Source organism: Sarcophilus harrisii, chromosome 1 (assembly GCF_902635505.1).
Source record: "Sarcophilus harrisii chromosome 1, mSarHar1.11, whole genome shotgun sequence".
Lineage (NCBI taxonomy): Eukaryota > Metazoa > Chordata > Mammalia > Dasyuromorphia > Dasyuridae > Sarcophilus > Sarcophilus harrisii.
The window spans coordinates 41,503,058-41,517,898 of record NC_045426.1 but is presented as its reverse complement, the minus strand read 5'-3'; the positions used below and the strand labels follow the sequence as shown (position 1 = coordinate 41,517,898).

The 14,841-nt window shown below is 35.4% G+C and overlaps 1 protein-coding gene across 2 annotated transcripts in view; it reads right to left on the bottom strand.

Moving 5' to 3' along the window:
- The window catches only part of CNTN4 (contactin 4), a 1,178,424-nt gene that overhangs the window by 682,547 nt on the left and 481,036 nt on the right, over positions 1-14,841 (bottom strand). For both annotated transcript variants that reach the window (XM_031954124.1, XM_031954148.1), the window contains exon 3: positions 8,238-8,318. The gene's annotated coding sequence lies outside the window, so the exon portion shown is untranslated. The remainder of the gene's footprint in view (positions 1-8,237; positions 8,319-14,841) is intronic.

The window sequence follows — 14,841 nt, the reverse complement described above, 5'->3', positions numbered from 1 at the left end:
TAAAGTTTCAGAAACAAGAGGGATAAAGTCTGCTGGTGATGCTCCTGGATTGTACAATCCAAAAAAAGGCATTAACAGAAGCTCTAAAAATCTAATTAAATTTTAGAGTGGCCATAATGCCTCCATAAGGCTCATGTAAGCCATTATCTACATTAATAAAAATTAAAGTCAAACAATCTTCATATAGTAATAATATACCTGGATTCAAGGTCACTGGGATCTCCTTACTTCAGGAGTTTTCTTTATTGTTATTATTGATATAACTGATTATATCTAATCAACTTCCCTAATCCACATTTATTTGTTTTATAGGCACAGTATTCTTAATATAGTTAAATGGCCTTCTCAAGTTCCTTTTCCCCTCAAACCCCCATCAAAAGGAATCTATTTTTAATATAACAGAAAATGTAGATATGTTAAATAGAAAACCAAGAACTACATATTAATTTTTATTCTCAAAATTATAGAAATAATCTTGAATTTTGTTGACCTAAATATATATTATAAAGAATTTATCGAGTTTTCTCAAACTTCTCATTGTTTCACCCTGTAATCTGCCTTAATTTCAGGCTCTCTTTCCATTTTTTGATGAACTGAAATTTTATTTCTGTACATTGGGCTCTGCATTTTCCTCTCAGATCCAAACATGCTTGCTTTCCTTCCAGTCCAGTCTATCTCAATTTTTTTTTTGCTTTCCCTACATAAGTTGATCTATCTGAGGGAGACTGATAAAGTCATCTTTCAGCTGATGATCCTGAAAATCATACAGCCCTTGACCATCAATTTTCGCTTCTCTGAGAGTTGACCTGCCACAAACATCACACTCCATTGGGAGTATGTACAAAGGCTGCCTGGCTTTCTCAGCCCCATCCTTTGATCCCTGTGAGAAGGTCTTAGCATGCTTCCTTTAACATCATTGCTTTTTTGCTTGGAAGGAAGTATCACACCGATAGATCTCAAAATAGAGAGCCCGATGCTACCACAGACATGGGAGTAGGGTGGACATTCTAAACCTTAGATCTTTATCTTTACTATCTAGGTGAGTTCTAGCATAGACTATTAGCGCCTTGAAAACAGACACTTTTGGAGTTCTGTTATAGAACCCACAACCCCTAAATCAGCTCTTAACACATGGGAGTTATTTCTTTGCATGGCACTGAATTTGTTTTAGTTGTATTGAAATGGTTTGCCAAAGCTGAGTGATCTTTGGAAAGGATTATGTAAGTGTGGTTAGCTACACGTGGGAGTGACTAAAGCTTCAGAGAGCTTTTACTAATTCATCCGGTTAGTCTATTTCTTTCTAGGATGTTGAGTATATCTGTTGACCCTCTTTTAGAGGCAGTCAGGAGTGCATGATGTATCATGGTTCCTCTCTGGGTATCTCAATATAATGTCTGGTCTTATCCTATGAACCCAGGAACTCATTTATAAAAGGACATGCCATATAGATTTGGCTCTAGATCTAACTGTTCATTTGAATCTCCAGAACTGAGCTCAAGCCTCTATCCCCACTCCCACTTGCTCATTTTTCCTAGGATGATTTACTAGCATGGGCAAAGTAGTTATGATAAATAAACCAAGCCTAATACAGCCATCATCTTCTTACCTTTGGAAGAAATTGTATAAGTGGGGAAAAAAAGTCTGGGGGACAATTATAAAGAAATATTCCTTTTCCCATCTCACAGTGAAGGAGAAAACACTGACTTATATTAGCCAGTGTGAAATATTCATCAGGACCCAGCCCCCAAATTTTGGAACTGATCGATTCTAGGAAGCAATTCTCATTGGGAAAATAGGGGGAATTTGGAAGTGAAAAGACTATATTGGGTATTGCTACTACAGAAAGAGAAACGTCTAGGAAAGAATCAATGTTTTTAAGCTTAAATTCTTTGTCGTGGAAATATATATGTAAAAAATTTAAAAAATAATGTTGTGATGTTAACATTGGTATTGGGACAAAGTCAGGATAGAGAATAAGGACTAGGATAGGGATTAAATTTGTGATTTTATTAGTCTAGAAAACACCCAGATGAGAAAACATTCTTCATCAATGCACCTTTTCTGAAACACAGATTTAGAGAATTGTACATGCACTAAGAGGGTGAGAATTACTCAAACAATATGTGTCAGAGCTGGGACCTGAAGCCAGGACTTTCTGTTTCTAAACTCTACCTGCTATTCACTATGCAATACTACCTCATTAATTTAATATGTTAATTCATTTAATACATTAAAGATTTAGTGAGGGAGGGAGGTTAGTGAACTATTTTTTTGGTTGGAAGGAGAGTATGCTGATTGAAGTCACCAGGATAAAAATATTGGTCCCAAGAGTTGGTGAGCAAAGCACAAGGGACCCCAGTTGATAACAGGCTTTATTATTAACAATGATTAGAGACATAGAAAAAGGATATAAATTCTGTCAGAAATATCAAAGTCAAATAAAGACTAGAGAGAGTTGGAGCTGATGCAGCCCAGAGTCAAATGGAGAAGTCTCAGAAAACCTCAGATCTAGCAGAACTCCAGTTCAGATGAGACAAAAACAATCACCTGGCTGAGAACTGAAGATCCAAACAACCCATGCAAAGTCCCACAACTGAAATCAGTGCAAATAATGTTCACTGTCTCCCAATATTTATCACCATTCTCTCTCTCTGCCTTCACATAGCCACCACCTTGGATTAGCTCAGCATTATCTCTCACCTGAATTTTTACAATAGTTTTCTAATTTTGCTTTCCCAGCTTCTTCCCTCTCCCATCCTCAACAGAGCTGTCTAAGGATCTTGCTAAAATGTAGGTCTGACCATGTTATGTTCTCATTAATAAATTCTAGTAGCTCACTATTTTGTTAGCACTAGGATCAAACACAAACTCAGCTCTTTTTAGCATGTAAAGTCATGGCCCCGATAGGCCTTTCCAGACTTATTATAGATTACTCCATTTCAAATTCTCTTTGGTTCTACCAAACTGGCCTTGCTGCTTCTCATACCCAATATTCCACCTCCCTCTCTGGGACTTAGCAGTCCCTTCTCCACACCTAAAGAGTGCTCTTTTTTTTCCCTTCCATTTCTTAGAACCCTCAACTTCCTTCAAAATGAATCTCAAGTACTATGTCAAATAATGAGCTCTCTTCTCATTCCCCAATTGTCAGTGATTCTGTCATTTAGATCTACTTATAAATATGTATATTGCCTCCCACCCTCATGGAGAATTAGTTAGTGGAAAAAAGGACTATATCAATTTGCTTTTCATCCTTAGCACCAAATGGATTCCTAGTCTAGTGAGTGATTAAAAATGCATATTGATTGGCTAACTGATGGCTCTACTGAGGGAAGAATCTAAACAAAGAGATAGGAACAAATGTTCCTATGAGGAAGGATTTTCTAATGGAATAGACAGAAAACCCTTTCTGAATTTGAAAGCCAAAGTTTGGGTTGTAGCAGAGCATCCTTAGAGTGTGAAAGATCTTAGTTGAGTAGCTTTTGAGACTTGAGAAGCAGATAAAAGAAAACAAGGTTTTCATTGGAATATCAAAGATTTATAGTGCCTGGAGGAAGGTTAGGAAATGAGGAGTGTCTCCCCTCTAAAGCACAACACATAGATGATCAAAAAGGCAGTGGGCTGGGGTGAACTTTTAGGAGGGGAATAAGATCTCAACAATGAGATGATTGTAGACCAGTTTCATGGTCTTGTGATAAAGAGGGCTATCTGCATGCAGAGAAAGGAATGTAGGAATTGAGTGTGGATCACAACATAGCATTTTCATTTTTGTTGTTGTTGTTGTTTGCTTGCATTTTGTTTTCTTTCTGATTTTTTCCCTTTTTGATCTGATTTTTCTTGTGCAGCATAATATTTGTGGAAATATGTATAGAAGAATTGTATGTTTAACATAAAAAAGCAATACACTTTTATTAGTCATCTACTGTGTGTCCAGGAACTAAGCATTTTACAAATATTTAATTTAATTCATACAACAATCCTGGGATGTTGCTGGATCACTCTCTCCATTTTATAGTTGAAGAAATGGACTTTTCCAGGGTGACATAGCTAGGACTATGAGATTAGAATTGACCTTAGGTTTCCTTGACCTAGATTCCCTTTAGAAAGGGATTTTTTTTTGGTAAATTAACTGGGGCTAAGTGACTTGCCCAAGGTCACACAGTTAACGTGTTAAGTGTCTGAAGCTGAATTTTAACTCCTTTCTTCAGGGGTGGTGCTCTGTCCACTGTGGTGTCTAGCTGCTCAAGAAATTGATGGTTAAGCTGATTTTGCTTGATTTCATTTTACTAAAAGAACACTGGGGTTCCCAGAGGATATGTGACTTATTCAAACTCACACAGATAGTAAGTGTTGAAGGTCATATTTAAACTGTCTATCTAGTTTAACCACTGTACCAGTTGACTTTTCTAGGAATATAAAAGTATTCTAATGAAATTGAAGCATATTCTATCACTTGTCAGGCAGAGGACAATGGAACTCCCCCCCAAAAAAAAAGATTTAGAGACAAACTAAATGATTTTGCAAGTTATATACTGAATTTATGATTATTTTTAAGTTCCTCTATAATAAAACAGAGGCTGGATCACACAGCTTCATGCATATCCTTCTTTTTTTGTTTGTTTGACTCTATCCCTGTGTAAAATAAAATATCTTTTTTTAAAATTCAAAATCCTTCATGATATGGCACTAACTAATCTTTCCAGTATGTTAGTATATTCCTCCCACTTAAGTCTGACCTGAGCAGATGGTTCTACCTGCTATTCCCTATACACATCCCATCGCCTACTCCATGCTTTTGCAAAAACTCTCCACTGTGCCTCAAATGGTCTCCTTCCTTTCCAGTATGTCTTGGAGTAACTAAATGCCCTCTTGTATGTTAGACTTTTTCCTGAACTCCCTAGTTATTAGTGATTTCCTCCCATTCTGTGTTTATTTTGCATAAATTATATGCATAATTTGCATGTATTTCACATGTTGTTTTCACCCATTATTGTCCAGTGCCATTATATGTCCAGTGCCAGAACAGAGATTGATTACATAGTAGTTGCTTAGTAAATGCTCTTTGGAAAGAAGGGCCCATGATGTAATAGAAGGAATATTCACAGTCCAGGCTTTTCTACTTTCTGTCTGTGTGGCTTTTTGTCTGCTTTTTTTTTTAAAGTTCTCTGTAACTTAGATTCCTCAATCTAAAATTGGAGGGACACATTACATGGGTTTCTAAGGTCTATTCCAGCTCTGCCTCTTTTATCTGATGATTACTTTTTCCCCAATTCAGAGCATAGATATGGATTTGTTCAGAGATGAGAAATAACAAAAGAAGGTTTTGTTTTGGAGAATTTTAATCCTTTACACATTCTCAAACCTGCACACACACACACACACACACACACAATCACACACACATAAGGAATACACAAATACAATGAATAGCCTTTATTATGAACAAAGATAAAGCCTCATTTTGAAAACAGATTTGCACTACATTATGGAAAGCTAGGTTATTTTTTTTCTCTTGGTACTTAAGTACTCCTCTGCTATAAAATCACTGACACCAAGTAAGGCTAGAACAGAGATTGTTATGTTCTTTCTCTGGTCTTATTCTGTAAGGAGTGCCCCACTTTTCATCTGTTGTTTAATATAGCTATAAAGAGCTCTTTAAATGCTACTTGCCCTTCTAGATGCAATCATTTTCTTGGTTTGTACAATGTAAGCCAGGTCTGGCCTCTGTACGTGATAGAAATATCATTAACACATGTCATCACTATTTCTGCCACTGTTCTTAGAAGCCTCAATATTTTCTTTTCAACTAAGTGTTAACCTCCACTTGTTCATCATAGAGGAAACTAGTGTAATCACATTGAGCTAGATTTGGAATTATGGAGATGTGATTTCTGCTTACTTAGTATGCAAGTGACCAATAGCAGACACTTTTTTCAAACTCAGTTTCCTCATCTGTAAATTGAGCATAATAAAACACCTTACCAGATTGTTGAGAGAAATAAATTAAATATATATGCATATATGTGAAAGTTATCTTACAAACCTGTGTGAGAAAAATGTGTATTGTTATTATTGTATTTTATTGTTGTTTTGATTTTAGCCTACAAAGTTTATGAAATGAAAAGCTCTTTAGGAAAAAAATATATATTTCATCGGGCTTATTCTATCTACTACTGTAATTGTCTCAAGGATACTTTTCAATAAAACATGTGCTACCTGGAAGGCTCATCCTCCTTGGAGTCTTTTAAAAACTTACACATGGGATAGAGCCAAGATGATGGATTAAAAACAGCTGAATTCTTTCAACATTCCCCTCCAAACAAATTTAAAACACTTCCTTAAATCTAATTTTGGAATAATAGTGCCAACAAAAAGGCAGAGCTGGATATTTTTCCAACTTAAAATATCTTAAGAGGTTGGCAAGGGAGATCTGAAATATCAGGGTGAGAGTTGGGTTTGGAGCAGCAGCAACCAGCACCAGCCATGGATGGACTTTGGAGGCAGCTATGAAAAGCAAAGGCTTTGGGAGCTTTCAGCCCAGAGACAGTAAGAAGGTTGGACAACTGGTCAGAAACAGAATGTAGGGGATTCTTTACTAGTACTGAGTAGAATTGGTATTGGTTATCAATTGTCAACTGTAATATTCAAACATAGTTGTAGGTCACTGTTCTAGAGTGAAAAACAGCACTGGTGTTCAGTCATAAGGGAGCAGAGACTCTGTTGCCAGGTCCAAGTCCAAGAGGACAAATGGCACTTGTAGGTGCAGGAGAAGCAAGAATCCTACACACAGTTTTAGGGCCAGGAGGACTATTCATGGGATGGTAGATTAGAAACAGCTGAATTTTCCCATCATTTCCTTCCAAACAAATTTCCACAATTCTTCCAAGTTCACACTATTTTGGAAGCACCAAAACCTTGCAAATATCCAGGAATAACTCTAAGAACATCAGCAGGAAAAAACCTGAGGCATGAGACAGTGCTCCCCATACTCAGCTGAGCAGAGTACAACTTCAAATAATGTTCAAAGTTTAAAAAAAAGAAGTTGGAAAAATGAGCAAACAAAAGCAAAAAGCTCGAAGACAAATTGAACATGGTGGCAGGAAAGACCAAGATATAAACTCAGGAAAAAAACAATAATGTGATAATAGCTATAAGCAAACCCTCCAAAGAAAAATGCCAATAGAACCCAAGGTTAACAATAATCCCTGGAACAGTTAAAAGAAAGATATAAGTGATAGAGAAAAATGGGAAAAGATGTTAGTGTGATGCAAAATAAGAAATAAAATAGGTGCCAGGAATGGCAAATATGAAATAGAGTTGGAAGAGCATATAAGTTAGCAAGGAAAAAGACAAGTTCCCTGGGGAAACTCACAATTAACCAGGAGAAAAGAAATACTCTGTGAAGTGGGAGAAAGCCATTGACTGACAGGTTAGAGTGACCAGCGTTAGTGAGAGTACGGTTAAAGACACCATTAAGGGAAAGGAAAATGTCATTGATGGTTATAAAAAGTGATTTTGATATGAAAATCTCAAAAGATAACTGCTATTACTATAACTAGAAGAATATCATGCAGAAGAATTTTCTTATGAGGGTAAAGTTTAGAATAATCAAAGTGATATATTTTTGCCTTTCTAAGTTTACCCAAGTTTTGGATAGTAAAAATGATTTTGGAGCTATGATGAGGGAAGACAAAGAAATCTGAACATCAATCTAGGTGTTATGAGAATTGATTTCAAAGTCTATTTCTACTTTCAATGACCTACATGATCTTCAAGTCATAACATTTCTTTGAAACTTAGTTTCTTTCTTTGTAAAATAATGAGTTGGAATAGATAATTTCAAAGTTTTCTTTCTAGTCTAAAGATTTATTAACTTTTGTCACCAGCTTCATGGATAACAACAAGTAGCCAATACATATATAGTACATATTATTTCATTTGATACCCATAATCATTCCTTATAGATAGGTGTTATTATTATCCCCATTTTAAAAGTGAGGAAACCGAGGTAAACATACATAAAACGATTGCCCGGAGTGGTACAGCTAGTAAATGTCTGAGGCGAAACTTGTACCTAAGACTTCTTGACTCTAGCCTGGTACTTAACTTTACCAATTTGGATGAAAGAAGTGATGTGGCCAAAAAAATAATTTCTAGTATTATAATGTCCCTAAATTATGACAGGATCCTGGATTTCAACATTAATCTTCTGGAAAAGGAAAAAAAAAATATGGACAGACCTGGAGGCATAGAATCCACGTGGGAAGATATTGCATTAGTCCCGTTGAGAAGCGAAAGGTACTTGCATTGGAGTAATAGCCCTGAGAGTAAAGAGAAAGAAATGCAAGTTAGAAATGTCTGTGTTGAATTAACAAGTCTTGGCAATTAAATGAATATGGTGCAGGAGTGAGAAAGGGAGGGAGAGCAAATTTCAGTAGTCTTAATTATTTTTCTTATTAAGCAATAGATGATCCAAAGGTATTACAGGGGAAGGCATTCCTTCTTCCATATTATTTGATCACTTTCCTAGGACCCATAAGTCAATTGTTTTTTCCGTGTTTGCCTGAGTTGAGAACAAAAGAAAATCCTTCCCACTCACAAGACACATTTAATACTGTCATCTCCTGAAACAAAACTAAAGAGTTCACCCACAGAAAAATGCCAATAATAAGAAGCAAAACATATGTAGAGGTTCCTCATATGAGTGTTGGATCTAAAGTTAATGCTGTGCATTTATTTATAGCAAGAGGTGTTTCACTCTCAGAGATGAGCTCCAAGTCAGATTCTCAATTCACTTCAAGGAACAAGGGCTAATATATGAGCCTGAGGATAATGTACCAAAAGATGAGAGTTTACTGAATTTGAGTGAAAGAGCAGAGAGGGAATGAGAAAATAATTGGTATGTATAAAAGCAGCCCTTTAGGAGAAATGCCAGTTTAATGGGAGAGCCAGAAAGCTCTCCAAAGCAAGGCAGACTTTGACAAGGGGGAAATAAAATTTGGATTCAAGTCATATTACCATCATATTTGTTTATCTGTGAGTCAGCAGAGTGCATCTTGCCCTAACATATGTATGACATTCTGTCTGTGGACACCAATATCAATCATTGGCATTCCAGGGTGACAAGGGGACACTTACTCACCTCTAGGTGATAAGTAGCAAGGAAAAAAAGAATCTCTGTAACAAACAAAAGGCCTTTCCTTTTCTTGAGCTACCCTAATTTATATCCTTTTCAATAAGGGACTCAATCATATCAAAACAATGAGTGACAGGAAAAGGATACATAGTCCATCAACCACATTTATATCCATCAACCATAACAACATTGTGCTATGAAATGCTTTTTTTATTCTATAAATTCAAAATGAAAGAAGTGGGAAAAAAACAAATGCCCCAAAGCTTGAGTGCATTGCTCAGTATCACATTGGAAGTACAAAACTAAGCTGGAATTTGAATCCACCATCTATGACTTGAGTTCTATTCTATTTTCAAACATCCAAATGGAGCTTTGAGCACATTAATGTGGCATTCACCTTCACTGGCACACATTACAATCTACTCATATTTATTCATTTTACACCTATGTTTTACCCTATACATTTATCTAAGGGCATCTCTTCATTATTTTTGATACTGTCTTTGCTGTCTCATGACATCATAAGAAGATGATTGGAGCAATATGGAGATACAATTGTCATCTTTTCCCTTGATTTATAACAAGCCCATCTTTTCTTCCTATCACATATTTCCCATATAATGTCTTTTACTATATTATAGGAGGAAAATTATCAGAAACTTATCTGAAAATCTCCTAATACAACATAATCATTTCTTATTTTATATTTTCTAGTTATTTCTTACAAAAAAGGAAGATCCAGTAATAAATACTTATGCTATTGTTTTTGGTTATTCTGATAAAAATGAAAAGATTCTTGCCAGTGAGTTTACCAAAATCAACAATAGTAACAAGTCACTTGAGCATTGTGACTTTGGATACTGAAACAAATATAGATATGGATAGGCAATTATTAATTGTGGGATTATGGGCAAGACATTTGATCTCAGAGTCTTCAATTTCTCCAATAAAAACTAAGATGACAGGGCTCATTCTACTTATCTTGAAAGACTGTCATGAGTAAAGAACTTTGAAAAGTGTAAAGCCTAATCTAATCTAATTATTTTCTCATTTTAGTTAAGAAATAAAAGGACTTAGAAAACCCATAACCTCTAAAATTTGTCGGGAAACACCTATTCCTGAGATATGGATAAAAATAATCCTGGCACGACAACATTCTTTTCTTTGGAAGAATGTTCAAATTGTTCAAGTAGAAGAGGAATATTTAGATACTTGTGCTGTGTTTCAGAAGTAAGAAAGTAAGGTAGGTAGGGGAGAAAATGACAGGAGAGGAAGAAGGGAAGGGAAGGAAAAAGGGGAAGAAAGCAAAGAAATGAGGAAGAAAGGGAAAAGGAAAGAAAAGGAAAAGAAGCGAAAGAGGGAAGGAAAGAAAGAATGAACAAATGAATGAAGACTACTTTCAAATATTATTACAAAAATCATTTAAGAAAATTTCTAAATCACAGAACCAGTGCTTATGTCAGATAAAGTACATTTTTCATTCATAATGTAATTAATTTTTATATATTTGCAAGTGACACCAGTACTACTTAGCTAAAATATAATCTTCACTGTCTCTTCCATGTCACAAAATATTTTTTTTCAGTTTTCCCCATGTGGGTGCTGGTGACCCTATTCTTCTGGCAAAATAACATGTTAACATTCTCCTTTTTGATCTAGCTTCGATAGATGAAAGATCAAACTTTCTAACATGGAATAAGGTGCCCTTAAGAGGTAATGATAGTCATCAATTAGAAGCTGATCATTTACTTGTTGTAAATGTTATAGAAAGGGCCATTTTAAATATATGAGTTGAAGGTAGATCCCTAGGTGGCCTCTGAGGTTCATTCCTCTGATGAAATTCTATCAGTGACCATTTTTAATCCCTAACCTGCCATGATATTCATAATTTGACATAGGTTAATGAAAATGCCTGAGCCATTAAAAATTGGAAGGATGGTATTCCTTACTGCCATCTTTATTTGGAATTCATTTTTTAAAAAAATGACATTGAATATAACTCATTGTTATTGTTATTGCCATCCAACATATCTGGTATGTTCCTGCTTCATTAGGTTCACTGAAGGGAAGATAAAGAGTTCAAAGTTCAGACATAATCAAAAACATTCAAGGAAGCTCAATCAGAAAGGTCAGAATTGGTTATTAGGAACTCCATGCCTTTAAGACTCAGAGAAAAATTAAAATAAAATCAAAGTAACCAGCTCAAAGAAAAAAGTAATTTCTGAAAATTAAAGTCAATGAATCCAAACTTTCACCTATAATGTAGTCATACCCTAGTAAACTGTCTAGTCAGATGGACTAAACCAATTTGAGGCTAATTGATTAGGCTGTAAGTGAGTTAAAGAGATATCTACTTCATCTACTTCAAGCATGTGATGGACTGATAGGTGGATGAGAACAATTTCTTCCAGCATCCATGAAAGCAGCTGAAGCAAGAGCTATGGTGTGCTTAGAATTTGGTCAGACATCCAAGACACCAAGGTCATCCCTTTCATCCACAGCTTTGCCAGAGCCACTGTATCCTACTGCTATTTCTCTTGCCACTAGACTTAAGAGACTCTGGAAAAGACATCAAAGTCAATGATTTTGGGTAAATTCTCCTCATTTAAGTCCAGTTCACCTATGAGTCAAGACATCACCCCCTGATTTCACTGGCCCTTTTTGAAACAAAGGATAAACACAACAAATTCAATTAGAAATATATTAATGTGATTAAACTCTATTTTTTAGTCCTATATTATTACTGTACCTGGTAAATAGGTCAAGCCATTCATTAAGTTTTTTTTTTCATTCTTTTTATAAGTTGATTCAATTTTTATATACTTAGAAACTGGGGTATATGTTATAGAACTAAAGTGAAAGGAGAAGGAGAAAAATGGCTAAACAACAGTTTCACAGATGTCTAAGATGAAGGTGAAAAAAGGTCAAATCTGTGGAAGTCATTTAATGGCCGTGGGAGGTCCAAACTGGCAGCAGAGGGCTAGGCAGACTGAGTCCGGAGACTTGGAGATCGGAGTGCCAGCAGGAGTGGCACTAGCTAGCAGGTGTGATGAATTCATGCTTGGCAGATACTAGCTGTTGCCTGTCCTATTTTATACTGTCAATTGTGTTTGGCCCTGGGAACATGGGAGTTGAGCATAGCCAGAAGGAGGTCAGCATCCAGCAGGTGGTTTCTGACCTGAGACTGGAACAGACTGCCTGTAGGGTGAAATGTGGACAATTATATCAGTGAAGACTAATTCTTAGAAGTATATGTCAGTGGTCTTATCAGATTTGAATCTAGAAAATATGGTTTATGGATTTTTATTTAATTTTACTTTTTTTCCAAATCTCTGTTTTCAGGAATATATCCCAAATAAAAACACTTGTTTCCTCTACAAATAGGTTGCTTATAGTCACGTACAGTTTTATGAAGCAGGACATGATTAAGAGACTTTTTCATGGTGACACAGACCAATATTTTGTCAGAGGCAGAACTTAGGTCAAGCCCTGGCTTTGATGTCTGAGTCAGAAAACCACAGATTGAATCCCATCTCTCAGGCTTATTACCTGTGCATATTTGGACATGTTATTTGCCCTCCATGGGGTAAATAACAGTGTCCTCATCTATATAGTTAGCAGATTGGTTCTAAGGTCTTTGCCAGCTCTAGTGTTATAGTCTTATAATCCTACAAATGCAAGGCCAGCTGGCTAGTCACAGTATATATTTATGTGTGTGTATACATATATATGCATAATCTCATATTAGATTTTTAGTTATTTAAAATAATTTTTAAAAATTGACACACCCAAAGCAAATGGTCAACAGATGGCACACACTTTGATATTACCTTACAGGAATAGACTTAATTTTCCTTACTGAACAACTGTAAGGTTAGTTAACACTGGGGTTTTTCAATGATGGGGATTCTTCACTGTGGAAATCCTAGCTGACATCTTGAAGTGGAAGGCTTGATCCTTAAGGAAGTTAGTTTTAAGATATCATCAAAGGTGTAGTCACACTGCCAAAGTTAAGGGGGAGGGAAGACAATTCTAGGAAATGGATGAATGATTTCATGAGAGGAGAATGGAAGGAGATCCACATGACTCACATAGATGGTAAGAAAGAACCATCTCTGCATGACAAATGAGGCTATAACATTCATTTTTTGCACCAATTCCTTACTCTGTGCTGGATGGGTCACTGGTAACCAGAATGAAACCAATTCATCAATTATTGTAGAGAGACAGGTTCCCCCAAATGAAACCTTTTCTCCCATATTTCTACCTGTACAAAAAGGAGTTCTTCTTTTTGACCATTTATCTCTTTTATCACTCTCTTATGTAAATGATTCCAAGCCCTTTTAGAAAGAATCATGAAGAAGAAACCCTTTCATACAAGGCATATTTCTATTGGCAAAAACTATAGATTTCTGCTAAATTTTAGCTGACAACTGAACTAGAAGGCAAAAGGCAAATCTATATTCTTTAGCAAAGGTGTATGTCCTAGGACATATGGAGCATAATACTAGAATTTGAAAGGCATGTACAGGTTATCAAGTCCAAATTCCTATTTTACAGATAAGGTCTAAAGAGGTCATAAATTCTTAATTTAGAGCTGGAGGGAATCTTTAATGCCATCGAATCCTATCATTTCATTTCACAAATGAGAAATCTAAGAGCTAAAAAGAAAAAGAAAATACTTACCTAATTAACAGAGATAGGATTTGAAGCCAAGTTCTCTAACTAAATTAAATACCTTGATAAAGTCCTACCAAGTACTTATATAATTCAATATAAAACCATAAATTTGGATATAGTTGAGGCTCTATTTTTATTAGGAATTCAAAATATTTGAATACACAAATGTCTAAAAAAATACATTTCTAAATCTTTCTATCCTAGATCTTGTCTCTTTAATTTTGCTTAGATAGAAGTAAAAGCTTTGTTGTTGTTGTTGTTGTTGTTGTTGTTATTTTTTGGGGGGGTGCCTTTTTTTTTTGCTTTTTAAAAAATTCTTGACCAAATCAAAAAAATAGTAAAAGAATTTTAGAACTAAATCCAAGACTTAAATAAAAATTAAATTATTCAAATTGAAATGTGTCCCAAGTTTTGAATGATCAGACTGATGTTCTTAATGATATTTGCAAAGAATTGGAGATGTAGTCTCTATCTATATAGATGCATGTGTATATGTGTATGAATAAATGAATGTCGTAATGATGTCAGTATCAATGCTACATGTGGGCAAAAAAGGCCTAATTCAATGTGTTTTGGGAGAAATCATATTCTTAATTATGACTTGTAGTTGCCAAAGACAGTTCCTCATCTTATCCATGGCTGAGATTTTACTCTTGATGTATGCAACATGATATTGTCATCCATTGTCAACATGATAGAACCAGGGGAGACAAAAAAACCTCCCCAAAAATTGAACTGGTGATTAGAAAACTTAAGTTCTCATCTCTCCTACCTTCCACATTGCCTTTCCTGATCCTACAGCTGCCTGAGGCCTCTCCCCAAATTATTTTGTATTTATTTATTTTTAATACTTATGTGTATACATATTTTTTTCCTTTTGCTAGATGGTAAACCACTCAGGGGAGAAAGAGATTTTTTTCATTTTTATCTTTATACACCCAAGGTATAACCTTGTTCCTAGAACATAAAATAGCCATTTCATAAATGTTTGTTGAATTGATTGATTTTATATGAGTTTGAGAGTAGCA